We start from the raw sequence: 21,792 nt of genomic DNA, 5'->3' as shown, positions 1-21,792 counted from the left end.
AATCACATCAGTTACACATCCATTGATTTACATATTGCCATACTAGTGTCTGTTGTATTCTGCTGCCTTTCCTATCCTCTACTATCACCCCTCCCCTCCCCTCCCCTCCCCTCTTCTCTCTCTGCCCCCTCTACTGACATTCGTTTGTCCCCCTTGTATTATTTTTCCCCTTCCCCTCACTTCCTCTTGTATGTACTTTTGTATAACTCTGAGGGTCTCCTTCAGTTTCCATGCTTTTTCCCTTCTCTCTCCCTTTCCCTCCCACCTCTCATCCCTGTTTAATGTTAATCTTCTTCTCATGCTCTTCGACCCTACTCTGTTCTTAGTTACTCTCCTTATATCAAAGAAGACATTTGGCATTTGTTTTTTAGGGATTGGCTAGCTTCACTTAGCATAATCTGCTCTAATGCCATCCATTTCCCTGTAAATTCTATGATTTTGTCATTTTTTTAATGCAGAGTAATACTCCATTGTGTATAAATGCCACATTTTTTTTATCCATTCATCCATTGAAGGGCATCTAGGTTGGTTCCACAGTCTAGCTATTGTGAATTGTGCTGCTATGAACATCGATGTAGCAGTGTCCCTGTAGCATGCTCTTTTTAGGTCTTTAGGGAATAGACCGAGAAGGGGAATAGCTGGGTCAAATGGTGGCTCCATTCCCAGCTTTCCAAGAAATCTCCATACTGCTTTCCAAATTGGCTGCACCAATTTGCAGTCCCACCAGCAATGTACAAGTGTACCCTTTTCCCCACATCCTCGCCAGCACTTGTTGTTGTTTGACTTCATAATGGCTGCCAATCTAACTGGAGTGAGATGGTATCTTAGGGTGGTTTTGATTTGCATTTCTCTGACTGCTAGAGATGGTGAGCATTTTTTCATGTACTTGTTGATTGATTGTATGTCCTCCTCTGAGAAGTGTCTGTTCAGGTCCTTGGCCCATTTGTTGATTGGGTTGTTTGTTCTCTTATGGTCTAATTTTTTGAGTTCTTTGTATACTCTGGATATTAGGGCTCTATCTGAAGTGTGAGGAGTAAAGATTTGTTCCCAGGATGTAGGCTCTCTATTTACCTCTCTTATTGTATCTTTTGCTGAGAAAAAACTTTTTAGTTTGAGTAAGTCCCATTTGTTGATTCTAGTTATTAACTTTTGTGCTATGGGTGTCCTATTGAGGAATTTGGAGCCCGACCCCACCGTATGTAGATCATAGCCAACTTTTTCTTCTATCAGACGGCGTGTCTCTGATTTGATATCAAGCTCCTTGATCCATTTTGAATTAACTTTGGTGCATGGCGAGAGAAAGGGATTCAGTTTCATTTTGTTGCATATGGATTTCCAGTTTTCCCAGCACCATTTGTTGAAGATGCTATCCTTCCTCCATTGCATGCTTTTAGCCCCTTTATCAAATATAAGATAGTTGTAGTTTTGTGGATTGGTTTCTGTGTCCTCTATTCTGTACCATTGGTCCACCCGCCTGTTTTGGTACCAGTACCATGCTGTTTTTGTTACTATTGCTCTGTAATATAGTTTGAAGTCTGGTATCGCTATACCGCCTGATTCACATTTCCTGCTTAGCATTGTTTTTGCTATTCTGGGTCTTTTATTTTTCCATATGAATTCCATGATTGCTTTCTCTATTTCTACGAGAAATGCCGTTGGGATTTTGATTGGCATTGCATTAAACCTATAGAGAACTTTTGGTAATATCGCCATTTTGATGATGTTAGTTCTGCCTATCCATGAACAGGGTATATTTTTCCATCTTCTAAGATCTTCTTCTATTTCTCTCTTTAGGGTTCTGTAGTTTTCATTGTATAAGTCTTTCACCTCTTTTGTTAGGTTGATTCCCAAGTATTTTATTTTTTTTGAAGATATTGTGAATGGAGTGGCTCTGCCTTATATACAATCCTATTTGCTTGTGGTTTAGATTTTGTGAGATCAAGCCCTTTCTTGATCACACATTATTTGATAAAATGAACTCTCTTACCCCACATGCAAGCACACACAGTGGATTTAAGAGGATTGTTGAGCACATTTTAAATTTGACCCTCACAATAAGCATCAAAGGTTAAACCCTGGGAAAAAAAATCTCCTTTCACTAGTTGTATATGACAGAGTCACACTACAATAAATTAGAACAAATTAAAAAATAGCCTTTATAACATTCTCATTGGCAATATATTTTATAAGTGTCGCATTTGGCTTTTAATCAAATGTTCATTGTTGAAGGGTGTGCAATCCTCAGAAATGTGAACCATAAAAGATGCTATATCACGCTGCTTAGTGAAGGGTGATTGACTGACAGGTCTAGAAACATTATTTCACAAGATACAATGGAAGTCTTTCTGAAAAGTGGGATTCTGAGAGATTTCTAAATCTTCTGCATGTTGTTTAGAACTCTACAATTACTGTTTCACTTTTATAATCTAAAAAAAGTGTTTACTTATACAACATGAAAATGTCTAACCTTGAAAATTAAATAGGAAGGAATTTCGTGACAGAAAACAAGTCCTGTAAACTCTCTTTCAAACTGTGTTCCTCATTGCACAAACCTCACTGAGGGTACTCATTCTTCACTCCTGTTTTTCCTTTTATGTCAAAATTCTGCCTATCCCAACCCATGAAATACAAACTTGGATTACAGTATCTCTGAGTTTACCTGAGTTTCAATTCCTGAACATTGTCTCCATCTCTCTTCTTTCTCAGACAAATATCAGAATATTTCTCTGCACTGATCCCAGCCTCAACATGGTCTACTTGGACATGGCAGCATGTGCCCAAGGTTCTACCTGAATATCCTGGACACAGAGAAGAATACCTTTGCCCCACATCCACCACACCTCACTAGTCAACAACCTCACCCATCTTCTAGAGTGAGCTATACTTATCTATAGAGTCCTAGGGTTTGTTGAGAAATAAAAAAAAAAACCAATTATCACAGAAAAAGAGAAATGATTAGATTACAACAGGAAAAAAATCTTATGGCCATATATAAATATTCATATCATATAAAGAGATTGTATTAATCCATAAAAATCTCATGTATTCTCAAATGATGAATTCTAAAGAAAAATTCTGTATCTAAAATATATCCAACAAGGCCTCCACTGAGAGTAATTTAACCATATGCTGGAATAAACATGGTGAAGGTGAATTATTCCTATATTCTATATATAAATTTGCATCCATAAATTCAGGTAAGATGTAATCCCAGCTCTTTATTTTGTTACAAGCAATTATATTGAGACTATTACAAATTTGATAATTTTTTGACAAATATTAGGTGAAGAATCTACCATCTCAATAAAAACAAACTGAGTAAGTACACTAACAGCCAACCTTGGGAGTAACCCTAATGCCTAATGTGGCCACAACAGATCCCTACTGGGGTTTGTGGGCCTTTACCACCAAATACCATAGGTCTAATTTGGGGGCAAAACAATTTTCAAAAGGGAATTCAGATGCTGCCAGGAGTGATTGATTCAAATTTTAGAGATGAAATTGAGATTATTGTTCAGTCCAACCACGCCACTCAGCTCCCTTTCAAGACAGGTATAGGCACAACTGGTACTCCTGCCTTGTGGCTCCAGGACGCCCAGGTGAGAGCTCAACTTCCTGGTCTCCAGACCAAGTGTCCTGGCCTCAATTAGCTCGGCAGGAGCGCCCTCTACTGGATCTTAGAATCAATCATAACTATAGGGGTATCCTAGATAGTGGGGCTGATAGATATCTGTTCTATCTAGAAGATTCTGGCCTAAGAGCTGCCCTTTGCATATTGCACCTGCCAACTTGGAGGGGATAGGTACTTGGAGGGAATAGGTCAGATCCCTCAGCCTGCACAAAGTGCTCAGTATCTTCGCTGGGAAGATAAAGATAGTAACTCTAGGATTTTCAAGACTTATGTCTTAGACACTTTGCCAGGAAATTTGTTGCTGAAACATTCTAAGCAGCCTAGGTTTGTTATTAATAACTCCAAATTCTATCATGTCATCTGAGGGATGTAATCAAAAAAGTATTCCTAGAGAAATTGAGGGAAATTTACTAGAAGGGTATTTGCCTATAACGCAATCTTCCCAACAAAGATTAATTAATACACCCAGCCCAAATTGTTGGTAAGGGGCCTGACTTTATCTCGGCCCAGAGAACAGCAGAAAAAATTAATTGGCTCACAGAAGAGCCAATCTGGGTTAGTCAGAGGCTCTTAACAGGGAAAAAACTTAAAATATCCCACATGCTAGTTCAAGAACAACTTCAGGCTGGCCATTTACAACCCAAGCTCAGTCCTTGGAACACACCCATCTTTGTAATCAAGAAAAAAATCTGGCAACTGAGATTATTACAAGATCTCAGGACAGTTAATCATGTTATTGAGCCATGGGAGCCTTACAACCAGGGCTTCTTTCTCCTACAGCTATCCCCTTGGATTATCATTTAATAGTAATAGCTTTAAAAGATTGTTTCTTTTCTATACCTTTGAAGACAGACAACTGTAAAAAGTTTGCCTTTAGTGTCCTGGCAATAAATTTTAAAGAACCAGGTAGAAGATATTCCTGGAAAGTGCTGCCTCAGGGAATGCGTAAAAGTCCTACCCTATGTCAAAATTTTGTGGCACAGGTCATCACGTCTGTGAGGGGAAAATATCCTGATGCATATATTATTCATTTGATGGATGATATACTTTTACTTGTTGCTAATCCAGACATACTCTTAGAAATCTTTGCCCGATTACAGACTTCACTCAGCAATGGGTTTATGCATTGCACTTGAAAAGGTGCAGAGAATATCTCCTTTTCTATATCTAGGTCATCTAACTGAAGGATGCACAATCTGACCTCAAAATTTACAAATAAGAGTCAAGGAATTGCATACCCTTAATGATTTAATGTGTTTGGGATTGAGGTCTCTGATGACTTCATGGCTGTAGCATACTTGGTGGCTGGGAAAGTTTCTGTACAAAAGTACAGGATGCCTAGCAGCTGGGAAATTTTCTCTGCAAAGGCACATAATGCCTAGCTGTGCAAGGACACGGATGCCTAGCTTTTGTAGCAATTCCCTTAATGAGGAGTTCTGTGCTTGAGTCTTATCAGCCTAGACCTTGATCTCAGGTACAAAGAAACTCTCTTTAGACAACCACAATATTTTACCAAGCTCTGCTGTGCCAGAATCTGTCCACAGAACAGTAACAATGGACTTTCTTGAGAGCTACACAAAGCTCCTAACATTGCACATTAAAACTACAGCATGTAATTGACTAATAAGCTGCATAATGTTGCTAACTCTGTAACCTGCCTAGTGACACATGGACAATAGTGTACTACTGATGCCAGGGACCCAATGTAACCTATTGATATAAATAAAACTGGCAGCTTTGATAAGGAGACTTTCTGCCATTCTGCCTCTTCACCTTGCTTCTGTCACCTTTTGTTTTATTTACACTCATTTGCATATATACCAAGAAGCCATATATCAGTGTCAAAATGTGGTTCCATTCTTAGTTTTTTGAGGAATCTCCATACTGCTTTCCAGAATGGATGCATCGGTTTGAAGTTCCACCAGTAACGTATGGGTGTACCTTTTCTCCTACATCTTCACCAACATTTATTGTTCCTGTATTCTAGAGAGTTGCCATTTTTGCTGGAATTAGGGGAAATCTCAGTGTAGTTTTAATTTGCGGTTCTCTAAGTACTAGAGATGCTGAATATTTTTTCATGTACTTGTTGACTGTACCTCTTCTTTGACATAGCTCCTTTGCCCATTCATTGATTTTTTTGTTGTTGTTGTTGTGAATCTTTTTGAGTTCTTTGTACATTTTTCAAATTATCACTTTATCTGCAGGATGGGTGGCACATAATTTTTTTTGTCATTAACTAGGAGAATCCCAGACAAAGTAGATTTGAGGTCATCACCACAAATATAGCACTAACACAAGACATGGAAAAAATTTGAGATTGAGAGGTCACTCCTTCTGCACATGACATTAAAAATCAATCTTTAGCCATTTCCTAAAGTATTTAGAAATTATTTGATTATTTGTACAATGTTTATAAATACAGTATCAAAAATACAGTATCAAAGGCAGAGAAAGGCGGCTGAGGTTGTGACTCAGTGGTAGAGTGCTTGCCTCACATGTGTAAGGCACTGGGTTTGATTCTCAGCACTGCATATAAATAAATGATTAAAATAAAAGTCCATCAACAATTAAAAAACAATTTTTTAAAAAAGCAGAGAAAGATTATGTATTCCTAAGCAGAGTCTACATATTTATGACTTTAAAATTCTTTAAGGTTCTGACTCTCCAATCAGCTATATGATTTTGTATTGCTTATGGAATCAGAATTAAATCTTACATATTAGAAAATGGGCATTCAAGGGATTAGCCCCTTATCACATAATTAAGTAGTATGAAGAACACATTGGACTATAAAATAACTTCCTTCTAATAAATTCTCCACTTTACTCACTATAAGTTACTTTTCATAATATGACTCTCAAATACTTTTGGTTATTCCTATAGGTTCCTAATTGTAAGACAATAGAGGCCACCAAAATAGCTATAGAATCTGGGTTCTGCCATATTGATTGTACTTATGCATACCAAGTAGAAGAGGAGGTAGGACTGGCCTTTAAAGCAAGATTGCAGATGGCATTGTGAAGAGAGAAGACATATTCTATACTTCAAAGGTATTACATATACACTAAAAATTACTGCAATGTGATATAAAGAAGTGAAAATTACATTGGGTGATCGGTTGTTGGTGATCAGTTGTTGTGAAATGTGATTATTTGTACAATGTTTATAAATACAGTATCAAAAAATACAGTATCAAAAGCAGAGAAAGGGGGTTGAGGTTGTGGCTCAGTGGTAGAGCGCTTGCCTCACATGTGTGAGGCACTGGGTTTGATTCTCAGCACTGCATATAAATAAATGAATAAAATAAAAGTCCATCAACAATTAAACAACAATTTTTTTTTTAAAATCAGAGAAAGATAATGTATTCCTACTCAGAGTCTACAAATTTATGACTTTAAAGTTCTTTAAGTTTCTGACTCTCTAATCAGCAGTATGATTTTGTATTGCTTATGGAATCAGAATTATGAGCAGATTTTGGACTCATTGGCTCCTGATTGACTTTTTAAATTTTTGTCATCATTCTGAATATCAACCTTTCATTTGTCATTATCAAAGAACAATGTAGGACATTTCTATTTGTAGTAAACAAGATATAGCTAAAGTGTCTTGTTTATTAAGATGTTCAAAATGTGTTTTCCTTCAGTTCTTTAAATAAAAAATACTAATTCTTATTTTATGAAGTGAATGCACAAGACAGACTAACAATAGCTTTGTAATATCTATGAACATAAATCAGAGATTAAATAATGTCATTATTTGATAAAAAATTTTATGTCATTTTTAACTTCATGCATAGTTCAATTGATTGACTAATAATAGACAAAAATACAATGCCGTTTACATGAATAGATCTGATGGATGGAAACCCAAGTCTTGAAGAGACTATCTTCCTTGTGATCACCATTTTTAATGCATAGATACATGCATGTCTCAATATGAAGTTAAACAAATCCTCCAAATATGGGTAATATATTAATATAGTTTCATTTCCCTTTTTAACCTCTATAGCTTTGGTCCATTTTTCTTTGACCAGAACTGGTCCATTCTTGTTTGGAAAGATTATAAGTAATCCTCAGAATCTTCTCTGTTTATTTATCCATTGTGTCTGCATTACTAGAGATTTGCTTGCTTTTTGCCTTAGCCTTTTCCACTGATGGGAAATATGTCTTTGGGGCTGTTCAAGTTTCAGGTCATTAATATTTGATAAGGACTCTTCATCTTCCAGCATCAAATCAAATTTGAATTGAAACTTGAATGACCATCTTTGGTACACATACATATTCTTAGATCCACATGTGTCCAGGTAGATCAAGACCACTCTTCAGCCTGTGTCATCACTGAAATCCATCATTGCTGGAGATCAAGCCCATGCAACCAGTGACTTTCCCAGAGAAAGAGACACATTTCCCTAGGGCAATATCTAGGGATAGGAAAAATAACATAAGCTATTAGAAGACCCCATTAGGAGACGTGAGAATATCTTATTTAATTATACATGTGTGTATGTATAAATACATACATATATACAAATAAAATTAAATGTACACATTATATGATGTAAGAGAATAGAGGAAACTAAGCACCTGAAGGTATTCCTTACACCTCCACATGTAAAGAATTTGGAAATAGATGAATATAGACTGCTGTTCCATGTGTTTCAAGGAGCTTTAGTCTCCCATCTTCTAAGTGTTTCTAGAAGCCTTGTTGTGCATGGACATATGAATTAGGTGAGATTGCTGTTATGATCACTTCTATTGCAGCCAGGAGAAGAGTTTTATCCAAAAAAATGAAAATGGAAAATTAATATATGACACACTGGATCTCTGTGCTGTATGGGAGGTGAGTGCCTTAATTAATGATCTCACAGGAAGCCCACAGGGTGACAGTGAGGTATGCTTTCTCCTGAAATTGTGAGTCTAGAAATCATTATGTTTAGAATAGATTTTTTATTAGGTGGTAGGGAGGAACACATTACTAGAATATGACCGAGGGAAATAGAGGAGAAGAACTGAGGACAGTGAGAACATGCAGCTCCTGCTTCCACATGCAGTGATGTCTGATTTCCCAAGGACACAGGAATTCCTTTTCTGTCTCTCAGTACCTTGCCCTATTATCTTTACCATTTTTTCTCTTGTTAATAATCAATTCATAAGCTTTGTTGTCATATCTTGACAGTGTCCTCTTAACAGTTCTATCTTGCTGTATATTGACATAGTCCATTGTACAAATGCTTCTTCCCAACCCCTTCCTCCCAAGGCCATGGAGAAGTGCAAAGATGCAGGATTGGCCAGGTCCATCGGAGTGTCCAACTTTAACTGCAAGCAGCTGGAGATGATCCTGAATAAACCAGGCCTCAGTATAAGCTGTTTGAAACCAGGTGAGAGCCCTGAGCCTCACTGCCATTTCTGTTTCTTTTCATTGTCTTTACAGTACTGCCAGACATCCATATTCCCCCCAGTTCATTTGTCGTTGTGAACAAAAGAATCTAGATTTAGTGCCACTATCTTGTAGGGTGTGGAAGATTCTCAATTTCATGTCTGTTGTTTGAATTCTTATTGAAAATGAGGGGATGGTCATAGTACCCAGTTTAAGGGAGCATCTGGTATATAAAGGTGATTTAGGAGGAGAGTGGTTTTTCATTAGACTTCAGGGTAAAGTTGAGCTTGTACTTGAGCAATGAAGAATAACCTGAGACTGAATGGGTGAATGTTCTGTGGAGGGAATTGTGTGTAGCAAAGAGGGCCAGTACATAGGAATGGGCAGTGAGCAAGAAAAGAGGGAAAATAGGAGATCAGTGGTCAGGGTTTGTGTGGAGGTTGGGTGCCTGCATCCTTGTTATCTCTTATTTCAGCTTCTGGACCCACAGAAACACTTAACAGGAAGAGTAAAGTAGAGCTTGTGAGAGTTAATGGACTAGAGGAAGTGAGTTGTGTATGGTGATATACTGATGCTGGATGAAACCACATTCAAGAACTTTTAGCTGAATGAGCCCCTCTTACTTGCTATTATATGCTTCCAGATATCAAATCAACTGTGTAGACCAATATATTCTGTGCATGGTTCTGTGCTCTACTTTTTGACAACTTTCAGTCATAGAGTAATGGTCTATAGTTGGAACACAACTTATAAAATTCATGAATTCATGTGTAGAGGTCGAGCACTATAAATTTCAAATAAAAATGTTAAAAATTGAAAATATTTTATGCTGAATTTTTTTTATCATGAACTTTTTATACATACAAAAAATGTTCAGAGTGTGATACTGGACATCCATATTTTCCATCATGTGTCTAAAACTGTTGACTTTACAGATCACTGTGAGATATTGATTTATGTAGGTATATCTTCATAAATATGTTTAATAATTTGCTAAGTCTCTTGAAAGTAAATTGTAGATTCACGTTTAGAGAGCTCAGGGAACATATCCTAGGAATGAAGATTATCTCCCATGGAGCACATTTACAATACTACATCTAAAGGTAGCAGTAAGTCTCTCACATCATCTAAATACAGTCTGTGTTCAAGTGTCTGAAATACCTTTTGTAGTTCTTCCCATCCTCAGGATGGGACAGGATCATATGTTCCTTCTCTCATGTTTCTTGACCTCTTTTTACACAGAAAGTTTAGCTTTTCCACATGACATTGAACCTCTTTTTTTAAACTGTCTTATATATCATTTAATTTGTTTTACATTCTCATTTTCAGTCAGTTAGGAGGTAGAGTTGAGTTCCTTCTTACAGATCAAGAGCCTGCCGAGGAGCCAAGGCATCCAGAGTGGTCCTCAGTTACTGGGTTTTGCATTACACTGGAATGGCACCAGACATGCTTAGAGCAGCAGGCATGGGGTGATTAGAAAGCAAAAGGTGAAACTCCCCAAAGAGAGAGTGAATCTTCACAGAGAGGAGGGGCATGGCATGCCCATCTTGCTTTCCAGTCTTGTTGGTTGTATTATGGAAGTCTTAAGAGCTCTGCCCAGGTTCACCTCTTGAGTGTTGACTGACAGTGGGATTTCTTCAGATTTTTCAAGTCTCCACTGTGCAAGTTACTGCCCTGCAGAGGGGAGATTGTCAGGTCAGGTCCCTTTGTCCCACATTGACTGGTTCAAATTGGGACTTGTTAATAGAGATTATGGTTGGGGGGAATTATTCTAAGTTCCTTGAGTTCTGGAATCTGTTTTTTCTTTTTCTTTTGATGACTCAATTTACCCAAATGTCACTTGCAGAATATTGACCAAATGTCTGTCAAACTTGTTCTGTGAGTCTTTGATCAAATTCTTGATTTATGGCACAACTTAATGTCCAAATTGAATTCTTTAAAAATTTAGTTTCTTTTATTTGCAATTTTGTTTTCACATTAACATTAGAACCAGATATCGTCTACATGTCCAACTGCAGGTAGAATGTCATGTTTATCACAACCAGAGGAAACTGCTGGACTTCTGCAAATCCAAAGACATTGTTCTGGTTGCCTATGGTGCTCTTGGAACTCAACAACACAAACATTAGTAATGAGAACCTCAGAGAATTACCTCAAATGCCATTGAGTGTGGAAAGCCGGTGGTGGCAGTTGAGGCTCTGAGGGGTTTTCCTGAGGAGCTGTGTGGTTTGGTGTGTGGTTCTAAAAATAAAGTTAGTTTCTTTTGACAAGTGGCTCCTGATTGTGCCCAGCCAGACTGCGGCATTTGGTGGCTCGCACGGGGAGCGACTGAGGGTAAGTGAAACTGCTCGCCCCTGAGGGCAGGGCGAGAGGATGGGTAGCCATTTTAAGATTCTTCTTTTGTTATTTTGTTTCACTTTTGTTTTAAGTTGCCTGTCCCTGGAGATGTGTAAGATGGAAGAAAAACCGCTCACATCTGAGGAACAGATAGGGAGAAAGGACGGATGGACATTTCAGGAGGCTATTATAATGATTTTGTGTTGTTTCAATTTTGTTTCACTCTGTTTCAGTTTTGTTAGGCGTCATCTTGTTGGGTTGTATTATAGTAGAAATACGGGATCAGAAATTAGTAAAAAACAAACTGAAAGAGTGTTAAGTAAATTGTTAGAGGAAGGAGGCATCCCAGTAAAATCAATAGCAGTCAGGGCATACGTTGATACAATACAAAAATGTAGCCCATGGCTTTTTAAGGAGGAGTTGTTAAATATATCACAATGGAACCATCATGGTGAAGATTTAAAAAGAATAGAAAAGAAAAGCCCAGGGACTCTGCCAGTTGGCACATTGCCATTGTGGACGTTCATATCTTGTTTGCTTAGTCCAAAGCCTTCAGTTCAGACAATGGTAGAGGAAGGAGAAGACATATTGATTCAAGTAAAAGAGAAGGTCTCTCAAGTTAGTCAGACAGAGGAAAAGATTCAAGTAAAAGAGAAGGCCTCTCAAGCTAGTCAGACAGAGAAAGAAAGTGTAAAACAGAAAAAGCCATCAGGGGGAAAGTTACAACAGGAGACTGCTACTAACACCTTTCTATCACCAGAGGACGTAAGTGTCCAACTAACAAGGCCACCTCCATATGCTGGGAGGTCCCCAACCCCCACAGTTGATAGTTGGGATCCTGAGACAAGATCTCAAATATTAACATGCCCTGTATTTGAGGCAGGAGGGCAGCGATTTTACCAAGTTTTAAATTTCCAAACAGTGAAGCAGCTAAAAGAGGCTGTAACAACCTATGGTCCTCAAGCACCCTTCACTGTAAGCATGGTCGAATCCATTAACAACTTGAACATGACGCCAGCAGATTGGTCTAATATGTGTAAAGCTGTGCTAAATGGAGGACAACACCTGTTATGGAAGGTTGCCAATGAGGAATTTTGCAAGGAGACGGCTAGGCGAAATGCAGCAGCTGGTTATCCTCAGAGAAATCTAGATATGTTGTTAGGAAAGGGACCTTATGAGGATCAGCAGCAACAAATTGCATATGATCCTGGCGTATACGCACAAATTGCTGCAGATGCAATTAAGGCATGGAAGACTTTACAAGGACATGGAGGTTTACAAGGTCAATTATCTAAGGTAATACAAGGAGCTAATGAACCTTATGCTGAATTTGTAGATAGGCTTATTGAAACAGCTACCAGAGTTTTTGGGAATACAGAACAAGCAATGCCATTACTAAAACACCTGGCTTATGTGCAAGCGAATCGTTGGTGCAGAGATATCATTAGACCATGGAAACATGAAGATTTAAACACATATATTAAATTATGTAGAGACATTAATGAACAAGAGCAAGTCGTGGCAGCTGCAGTAAAACAGGCTTTAGATGCCAGAGACATTAATGAACAAGGGCAAATTGTGGCAGCTGCAGTAAAACAGGCTTTAGATGCCAGGCCAAGAACATGCTACAATTGTGAACAAACAGGACATTTTAAAAGGAATTGCCCCATTGGAGGAGGGTTTAACAAAACTAGGTATCCAAGGAGTAGAATACCAGGTATTTGCCCACGATGCCGTAGAGGGAGACATTGGGCTAATGAATGCCGTTCTCAAACCACCATAGAGGGTACTCCATTATCAAAAAACGAACAAGGACCAGGTGTTTATCCACGATATCGTGGAGAAAGGCATTGGGCTCCATTGCCAAAAAATGGACAGGGGGGCCCAATGCTCCGGGGCCCAAAACCACAAATATACGGAGCACTGGAGGAACCCAGCAACCCCATCAGGGTAGTGCCCAGGACACATTGTCCATCAGATCCCTCATCAGACAAACCAGAGGGAGCGCAGGGTTGGACATCTGCGCCTCCGCCAGAGCAGTACTAACTCCAGAGATGGGAGTTCAAATCATTCCCACAGGGGTGAAAGGACCTCTTCCCAAAGGAACAGTAGGCTTATTATTGGGACGCAGCTCTTCTACTCTAAAAGGACTTATGATAAGTCCTGGGGTAATTGATCCCGATTATGAAGGTGAAATAAAAATTATAGCCAGTTCTCCAAAGGGTATATCAGTAATTTCACCAGGAGATAGAATAGCACAGTTACTAATAATACCCAGCCTACATGATAAATTTTCCAGTCGTACTGTAGAAAGAGGTTCCAAGGGATTAGGCTCCACAGGTGTAGATTGGGCTATGCTTTCTTTAAATTTAGATTCTCGCCCCATGCTAAAACTAAATACTCAAGGACATGAATTTAGGGCTAATGGATACAGGTGCAGACCTTAGCATCATCTCTCGTCAAGAATGACCAAAACATTGGCCATTACAACAAGCCACTCAAACGCTTCAAGACCTAGGAGTGGCAACTAATCCCCATAGAAGTGCAATGGTATTAGATTGGAAGGATCCTGAAGGATGTGAAGGAACTATACAGCCATATGTATTGGATCATCTTCCCATAAATTTATGGGGACGAGATGTCCTAGATCAATTAGGTTTGACATTAACAAATAACATCAACAAAAATGCACCCACTATTATGACTAGACAAGGTTTTAGGAAAGGAAAAAGATTAGAAAAACAAGAACAAGGTATAGCAGCACCAATACAAATAGATCAAGGAACAGACAGACATGGGTTGGATTTTCAGAAAGGGCCACTGAGACAATAAAAATTACTTGGAAATCAGAAAGACCAGTATGGGTTCCTCAGTGGCCCCTGACTAAAGAAAAGATACAAGCAGCCCATGACCTGGTCAAACAACAATTAGCAGAAGGACATATACAACCTTCTGTATCTCCCCATAATACTCCCATCTTTGTCATCAAAAAGAAATCTGGTAAATGGAGATTATTGCAAGATTTAAGAGCCATTAATAATGAGATGGTTATTATGGGACCTGCTCAATCGGGGATTCCTCAGTTGTCTGCTTTGCCAAAAACCTGGTATGTTTTAGTTATAGATATTAAAGATTGTTTTTTTTCAATTCCAATTCATCCTGAGGATAGTCCATGTTTTGCATTTACTATCCCTGCACTGAATCATGAAGGTCCTGATCAGAGATATGAATGGAAAGTACTCCCTCAAGGGATGGCTAACAGCCCAACTATGTGTCAAATTTATGTTAACAAAGCAATCCATCCACTTAGAAATCATAATCCTGAACTACAAATATTTCACTATATGGATGATGTATTATTAGCACACAAAGATAAAAACACATTGCTAGAATGTTATGCCACACTTACAAACTTATTAAAAAATTATAATCTAGAGATAGCAATAGATAAAGTACAATTAAATTTTCCAATTAATTATTTAGGAGTTCTATTATCCTCAACCATGGTCCGTCCACCAAAAATTCAAATACGAGTAGATCAACTCAAATCACTTAATGACTTTCAAAAGTTATTAGGAGATATAAATTGGATAAGGCCTTATTTAGGTATACCAACAGGAGAGTTGGGACCTTTATTTGATATCCTAAAAGGTCCATCAGATCCAAATTCACCCCGAATGTTAACGCCTGAAGCAAGAAAGGCATTAAAAATCATTGAAACATATATGGAAAATATGCATTTGGATAGAATTGATATAAGTTTGCCTTTATTATTTATTGTACTACCAACAAAAATTATTCCTACAGGAGTATTTTGGCAAGAAGGTCCATTATTATGGATACATTTATCTTATTCTCCTAACACTATTCTTACTAGGTATCCTGAGGCTGTAGGACAATTAATACTCAAAGGAATAAAAGCAGCCAAGGGAGTGTTTGGAATTTCTCCCAATAAAATTATTACTCCATATACTATGAATCAAATTGATGAGTTAGCTAATGAGTTAAATACTTGGGCAATAATCATGTGCAAATCTAATGTTTCATTTGATAACCACTTACCATCTAATCCTTTATTGTCTTTTTGGTCATTGCATCCTGTAATTTTTCCAAAAATGACAAGAAAAACACCTATCATGAATGCTCCAAATATATTCACTGATGGGTCAAATAATGGTACAGCAGCAGTAGTTACCCCTGATCAAACTTTTACATTTTTAGTACCCAAACAATCAGCTCAAAAGGTAGCGCTTAATGCAGTTTTACAAGCTTTTGTGATGTTTAAAGATTCTGTATTTAATTTATTTTCTGATAGTCAGTATGTAGTTAATGCTATAGTATCTCTTGAAGATGCTGGTAGGATTTCCCCTTCTTCTACTGTTTTCTCTTTGCTTTCCACTATACAAAGTCTAACCTGGGACAGAAAAAATCCATTCTTTATAGGACATATCAGGGCACATACAGGATTGCCTGGAGCCCTTAGTTTGGTCAATGATTTAGCAGATAAAACTACACATGACATACATATTTTCTCTACACTAGAAGAAGCTATAAATTTTCAGAAAAAGTTCCATGTCAATGCTAATACTTTACAAAAGTGTTTTAAAATAACTAAGGAACAAGCTAGACAAATAATAAAACAATGTCAAAATTGTGTGACCTTTTTACCACAAGTTAATCTTGGAGTCAATCCTAGAGGATTGATACCTAACCATATTTGGCAGATGGACGTCACACACAAGCCAGGCCATTCATGGCACATTATATATATATATGAAGTAGGATATGGAGAGTGGAGATAGTCTTTACTGTGGGGGAGAGAGAGGCTTGTGGAAAGCCGGTGGTGGCAGTTGAGGCTCTGAGGGGTTTTCCTGAGGAGCTGTGTGGTTTGGTGTGTGGTTCTAAAAATAAAGTTAGTTTCTTTTGACAAGTGGCTCCTGATTGTGCCCAGCTTCTAGTAAAACAAACAAACAAACAAACAAACAAAGCAAAGTCTTTATCCCAGGCCAAATGGCATTTCCTCTTGAAGCAACATTTATAGCTTGATAGGAATAATTACTTCCTATTCTGTACTGGCAAAGGATCTTAATCTCCATAAATATCATAAATATCTCCATAAATATAGATGGATTATCTATAGTCCTACAAGACTCAGAGTTCAAAAGGTCACTCTCAACTGACCCTGGAAGAGCGGAGAATTTACCTTTCTGGGAAGATCCCATAAGATACTAATGCTGCTGGTATAGGGACTGCATTTGAGGATCCCTGTTTAGAGTGGTCCAAAGAGACCTGAGTCTCTTTTGTGGGTGGGTGCAGTGGTGCTTGCTGTCATCCCAGTGAATTGGAAGGCTGAGGCAGGAAGACTTCAAAACTTGAGGCTAGTGTCAGAAACTCAGTGACAGTCTATCTCAAAATAAAAAGGACTAGGCTTATGGCTCTGTGGTAGAAAGCCTTTGGATTCAACCCACAGTAAACAACATCCCCTCCCCCAAAGGGAAATTTATGAAATCCTCCTAACTAACTTGGCCTTAGGGCTTCAGCATCTCTGTCTTTCCTTCCAGGGTTGACCAGAGCTCCCCAGTTCTCTTGCATGATCGCGTTCTTGGTGCCTTGGCAAAAAAGCACAAGCGAATCCCAGCCCTGATTGCCCTCCGCTACCAGCTGCAGCGAGGGTTTGTGGTTCTGGCCCAGAGTTTAAAGGAGACTGAAATAAAAGAGAACATTCAGGTAGAGCAGAGGGCTGTGGGAATGTGGGTTCTTACACAGTGTCCTTCACATGTGTGCTTCTTTCAAACCTCTAAGAATGTTACTGGGCCAAGTCAATATCCCCAGGATGTCTTTCAGGTGCGTTCAGAAGTGAGTTTCCTTCAAAATGGGACATTTAAAATTAGGATTGTATAAAGCACAGAGATTTTGTTTTCACCATGGCTAGCTATGTTTTATATAACCTTGTGCATGACAGATTTACAGTTTTTCCTTTTTTTCAGAAATGAGAATTTGGATTGGGTGATTTTTATTCTATGAATTATGATTTTATTTTACACTTCCCCAAATCCTCAATATATATTAATATTTATCCATTTTGAGTTGTTTCACTTGTCCACTCTCAGTTTATGCATCGCCATTTAAATGGTTTGTTGATCTTTTCCTTTTCTAGTAGGAGAATTTTATTGAACCATTACTTAGAGCAGTTGTAAAACAAACCTACTCCATATTGAGATTAATGCAAGGAACCTTTGTTTAATCTCATGATTCTATGTTTTGACTCTTTGCTGTGGCTTGACCTTAACTCATTGAATGTCTTTCAGTTACCTAACTGCTCATGTTTTGTAATCAACTCTTGTGGGCCTGTGCAGGACAGTGTGCTCCCTCTGCATCAGTCCTGCTTGCTCTGTTGTCAGGGGTGTCTCAGCTCCCCTTCCTTCCCCACCAGCTGATGACCTAGGCTTCACCGCATAACATAGCACTGTCCCAAGTCGGTGCAGATCCTCTCATGCCTAGGTCAAGAATGGGCACATCACTGCTTCTGCCAACACAATGTTACCATCTCTTAGGAAAGAGCTTGGAGACGGGAGATAATAATTATTGGGAGGAACATTTTTGCAAACAATTGACCACATTGATATATTCTGGATTTTGTTTTTCAAATACAGATGTACTTGTTGAAATATGGTCTCCCACATTCTACTTGTGCTTTTATTCTCCTTTTGTATATTTTCATGAACAAAGTTCCTTCTCTTCATTCCTTGACTTTATGGTTGATGAGTCTCATATTTTAATTTATGTTGGGAACTCTACAGTATTTTATTACATTTCTTTTGAAATGTGTTACAGTACTTAATTCCACATATAATTCAAATGCAGTTTTTGTAACCATCATATGAAACAAAAATGCAAACACACACATAATGTTTAAATGACTAGCTTAACTTCCAGCAACATGAATTCCATTTCTATCTACTTTTCTATTATGAAGACTGTAGAATTACTTTATTGATCTCTATGAAGATTTTCTTTGTTTGCTTAATATTGCATTGGAACTCTCAATAAGTTCAGAGAGAAACTACATTTTGAATTATTAAATATTCTAATACATGATATGATATGAGTTTCCAATATGTATATAGTCTTTACACATATTGTAGTAAACTCATCTTTGAAGGCATTTGTATAAATTCTGTTATGTTTTTTCATACAGTTGTTACAATTTTGATAATCTTTAAATATCATATCTATTTTGAGACTTTCCAAATGTACAGAAAATTTCAAAGAAGAATTCAGAGAATGCTATTTTTCTAATTCCTCAATTGTTAAATGATCTACATTTTACTCTCTTGCCATTTCTTAAGGAAATTACAAAGATTTATATATCCATTTTTTAGTATGTTAGTAATTCATTAAATTTGGTTCTATGTATAAAATATCTCAAAGTTAAAGAAAGTGATCCTTGGATCACTTTTGTTTTTTGAACAGGACGTAATTAGTACTTTAGCAATTTCTGACTTTAAAATATTGATCAAAATCACTGTTAGAGTTTTAGTTAACTGTCCATTGATGGGATTTATAAATCATACTGTATCCTTGAAAATTATTGAATTACCTTACATATTTCATAATGTTACTACTAGATTTCTCGAGGTCTCTAACATAAACATGACACTGAAATCTTAGAATAACATTATTTTGCTACAGCTCCTTTTTGAGAACTCTTTTTGTCTGTAGTTGGTGCAGTTTCCATATATGACATATGAAATATGATTTCTTTTAAATTTTCACCTGATATTTATTGACCATGTGAGTGTTGTGTTTGATGTCTTTAATAACTTTTGGAAAAATCTCAGATATTTCAAATGTTTCTGCAACACTCTGACTTCATATGATTTCCAGGATTGGCAATATGCAGTCTACATAGGCTAAAAACTTTCTACTTGTGTGATAGGTTTTTGATTTCAAGTTGACTGAAGACGATATGAATTACAGAAAATTGGCCTGAACAGAAATTTTCGATATATTGTCATGCAGCTGTAAATAACTTTGGTAGACATGTGCCTTTGTTTACTTTCAAGTCTTTCCCTCTTTTAGGTGCAGTTTTGATCAGAACCCCAACACTGCAGTTGTTTGTCAAAAGGCTTCCATTGATGCTGTTGGGAGAACATTTGGTTTTGAGTTTTAAAATGTAGACATCTCCATGCAGAGGATAAAGTAGTTTTTGAGAAGAGAGATTCAAACGCATGAGAAAGGTGTAGGAAAAAATTTGTTGAAGAGAATTGATAGGCATGAAAAAAATTTTTACTTTTTTGAAAAGCTTTATAGTTGTGGGGTCTGGTATTAGACATATATTATAAGTGAGGGTAAACAAGGAATATATGTCCCTTCTCCATATCAGACATTTACTTCATAATAGAAATGAATGTGATGATGTTTGAAAGGGGATTAGCCAATCCATGTTGACCTGAGGTTTTAAATATTGGCAGATATACTGTTATCATTCCTAATACTTTTGTTAATATAGATACAAATGAAGAAGTAGGAACATATGTCAAGAGGTAGTAACAAGCAATCAGAAATTCTTGTTACCTATTATATTTCAAGAAGTAATGATTTTCTGTTATATTATTTGTAAATTATAGAGATCTAAATAATGTATGGTGAGCTCTGGGGATTTGCATGTGTATCTTATAAACAACATTTTTTCCTTATCCGAATCTAACACCATATTGTGTGTGATGGGCAATAGCAAATAATTGATGAATTAGTTAAATGTAACTGAGATTGCTGAAAATAAACTGTACTCCAAAATAACTTTTGTATTGGCCAATATGTGAATTTATCCTTATACTAAACATCGCATAAATGGATGTGTTTTCCCCCACAAAGTAAGTGAATGAACGAGGTGCTCTCTGTTTCTGCTTTCACTGAGAATTTAAAATAAGAAAGGAGTTTTTTGATTTGGTAGATTGGGAGCTAAGGAGGAGCTGAGTGAATTCTTGTCTCTGTCAGTTCTTTGTGTTCTGTTCTTGGCAGGTGAGTTGAATGTGAATAATTTAGTTAAAACTAAAAAACTATCTCCTATAAAACTATGTTCACATGTAGAAATGGCAGATTCTACAACCACTCAGGAAATATAATGGAGCTCCTAGGTAACATTTCTTTACCCCTGTAGAAATGGAGTCACTGAGCCTATGTTACATATTTTTCTTTCTCATTTTAGTATTGCTGACCACCCAAATTATCCATTTTCTGATGAATATTAAAATGGACACTTTTGAAATGACTTCTACTTGTATCCCCTGCATGGATAGTGATGTAGGAGACAGCTACTAATTGGATACATCACTTCTGTTGTTATTTCATTCTTCGTAGCAATTGACATTCTGCTACAGAAAGTTGACCAGTCCAGTAAAAACGGCACTCCATTTTCATCAATTTTTGAAAAAATAAAAGTTTATTTTCTCAAGATTCGGCATTCACTCTTTATGTTTATGATTAGTTTTTTTTTTTGACTCATTATGAACTAAGAATAATTTGGTTCCAGCTTGTAAGCTGGGGTTCGGTGATGCTAACACATTCCTGGGGATGGAAAAGATAAGATTTCTAAGACTTTATGAAATAGCAATTGATATTTATTAGTCAATGCTTCTCTAGCCCATGGAATAATCAGAAAACACATTGCATTTAGATGATGGTTCTTAGTCTGCAAGGTGAAGCACACATGGCAGAGAGGAACAGCAAGCCAAGGGCTCCCTTCCTGCAGCTCAAGGACCAGAGCTCCTGGAAACTGGGGGATGAGGTTTTCCTTTCACGTGGTTGTGAGGAAGGCAGGGGATCCAACCTGGAAGGAGCATGAGGAGTCAGATTGAAGAGGATGAGTTGGGCACTTCTCTGCTTGGAACATACAAAGTTGTTTTTTTTTTTTGGTGTGTGTGTGTGTGTGTGTGTGAGACAGAGAGAGAGAGAGAGAGAGAGAGAGAGAGAGAGAGAGAGAGAGAGAGTATGATTATACATAATATTGGGATTTATGATGCCAAATTTATATATGCACATAACATTTGATCAATCTCATTCCTAAATACTTTCCCCATCCTTTCTCTTCTCCTTCCTTTGATCTGTTTGATCTATTGTCCTGACCTTCTTTCTATTATTGTTATTTTAATTCAGATAGTCTATATGTACCTGTATATATGAGGATGATTTGATGTCTTGATTTGCTGTCATATATGTGTACATGGAAATAGCATAATAGGGTAGATTTTATTTGCTCGTTACTTCCCCACGCCTTCTTTTTTTCCCCTCTCTTCTTCCTCTTGATTCCCTTTCTCTACTCTGTTGTTCTTCCTACCACCAAATATTCTTTTGATAATTATTTGCTGTAGACAAAAAGGAATGTTTGAGTATTTTATTTAATGCCATAGCTGGAGTCATGATTAGCATTAAGAAAAAAAGCAGAA

The 21,792-nt window shown here is 37.3% G+C and overlaps 1 pseudogene; it reads left to right on the top strand.

Moving 5' to 3' along the window:
• Positions 1-3,461: 3,461 nt before the first annotated feature.
• Positions 3,462-20,598, top strand: LOC139707788 (aldo-keto reductase family 1 member C4-like; annotated as a pseudogene).
• Positions 20,599-21,792: the final 1,194 nt, after the last annotated feature.

Source organism: Marmota flaviventris, chromosome 12 (assembly GCF_047511675.1).
Source record: "Marmota flaviventris isolate mMarFla1 chromosome 12, mMarFla1.hap1, whole genome shotgun sequence".
Taxonomy (NCBI): domain Eukaryota; kingdom Metazoa; phylum Chordata; class Mammalia; order Rodentia; family Sciuridae; genus Marmota; species Marmota flaviventris.
Note: the sequence above shows the minus strand (reverse complement) of the source record. Positions and strands in the feature narration are given on the sequence as shown.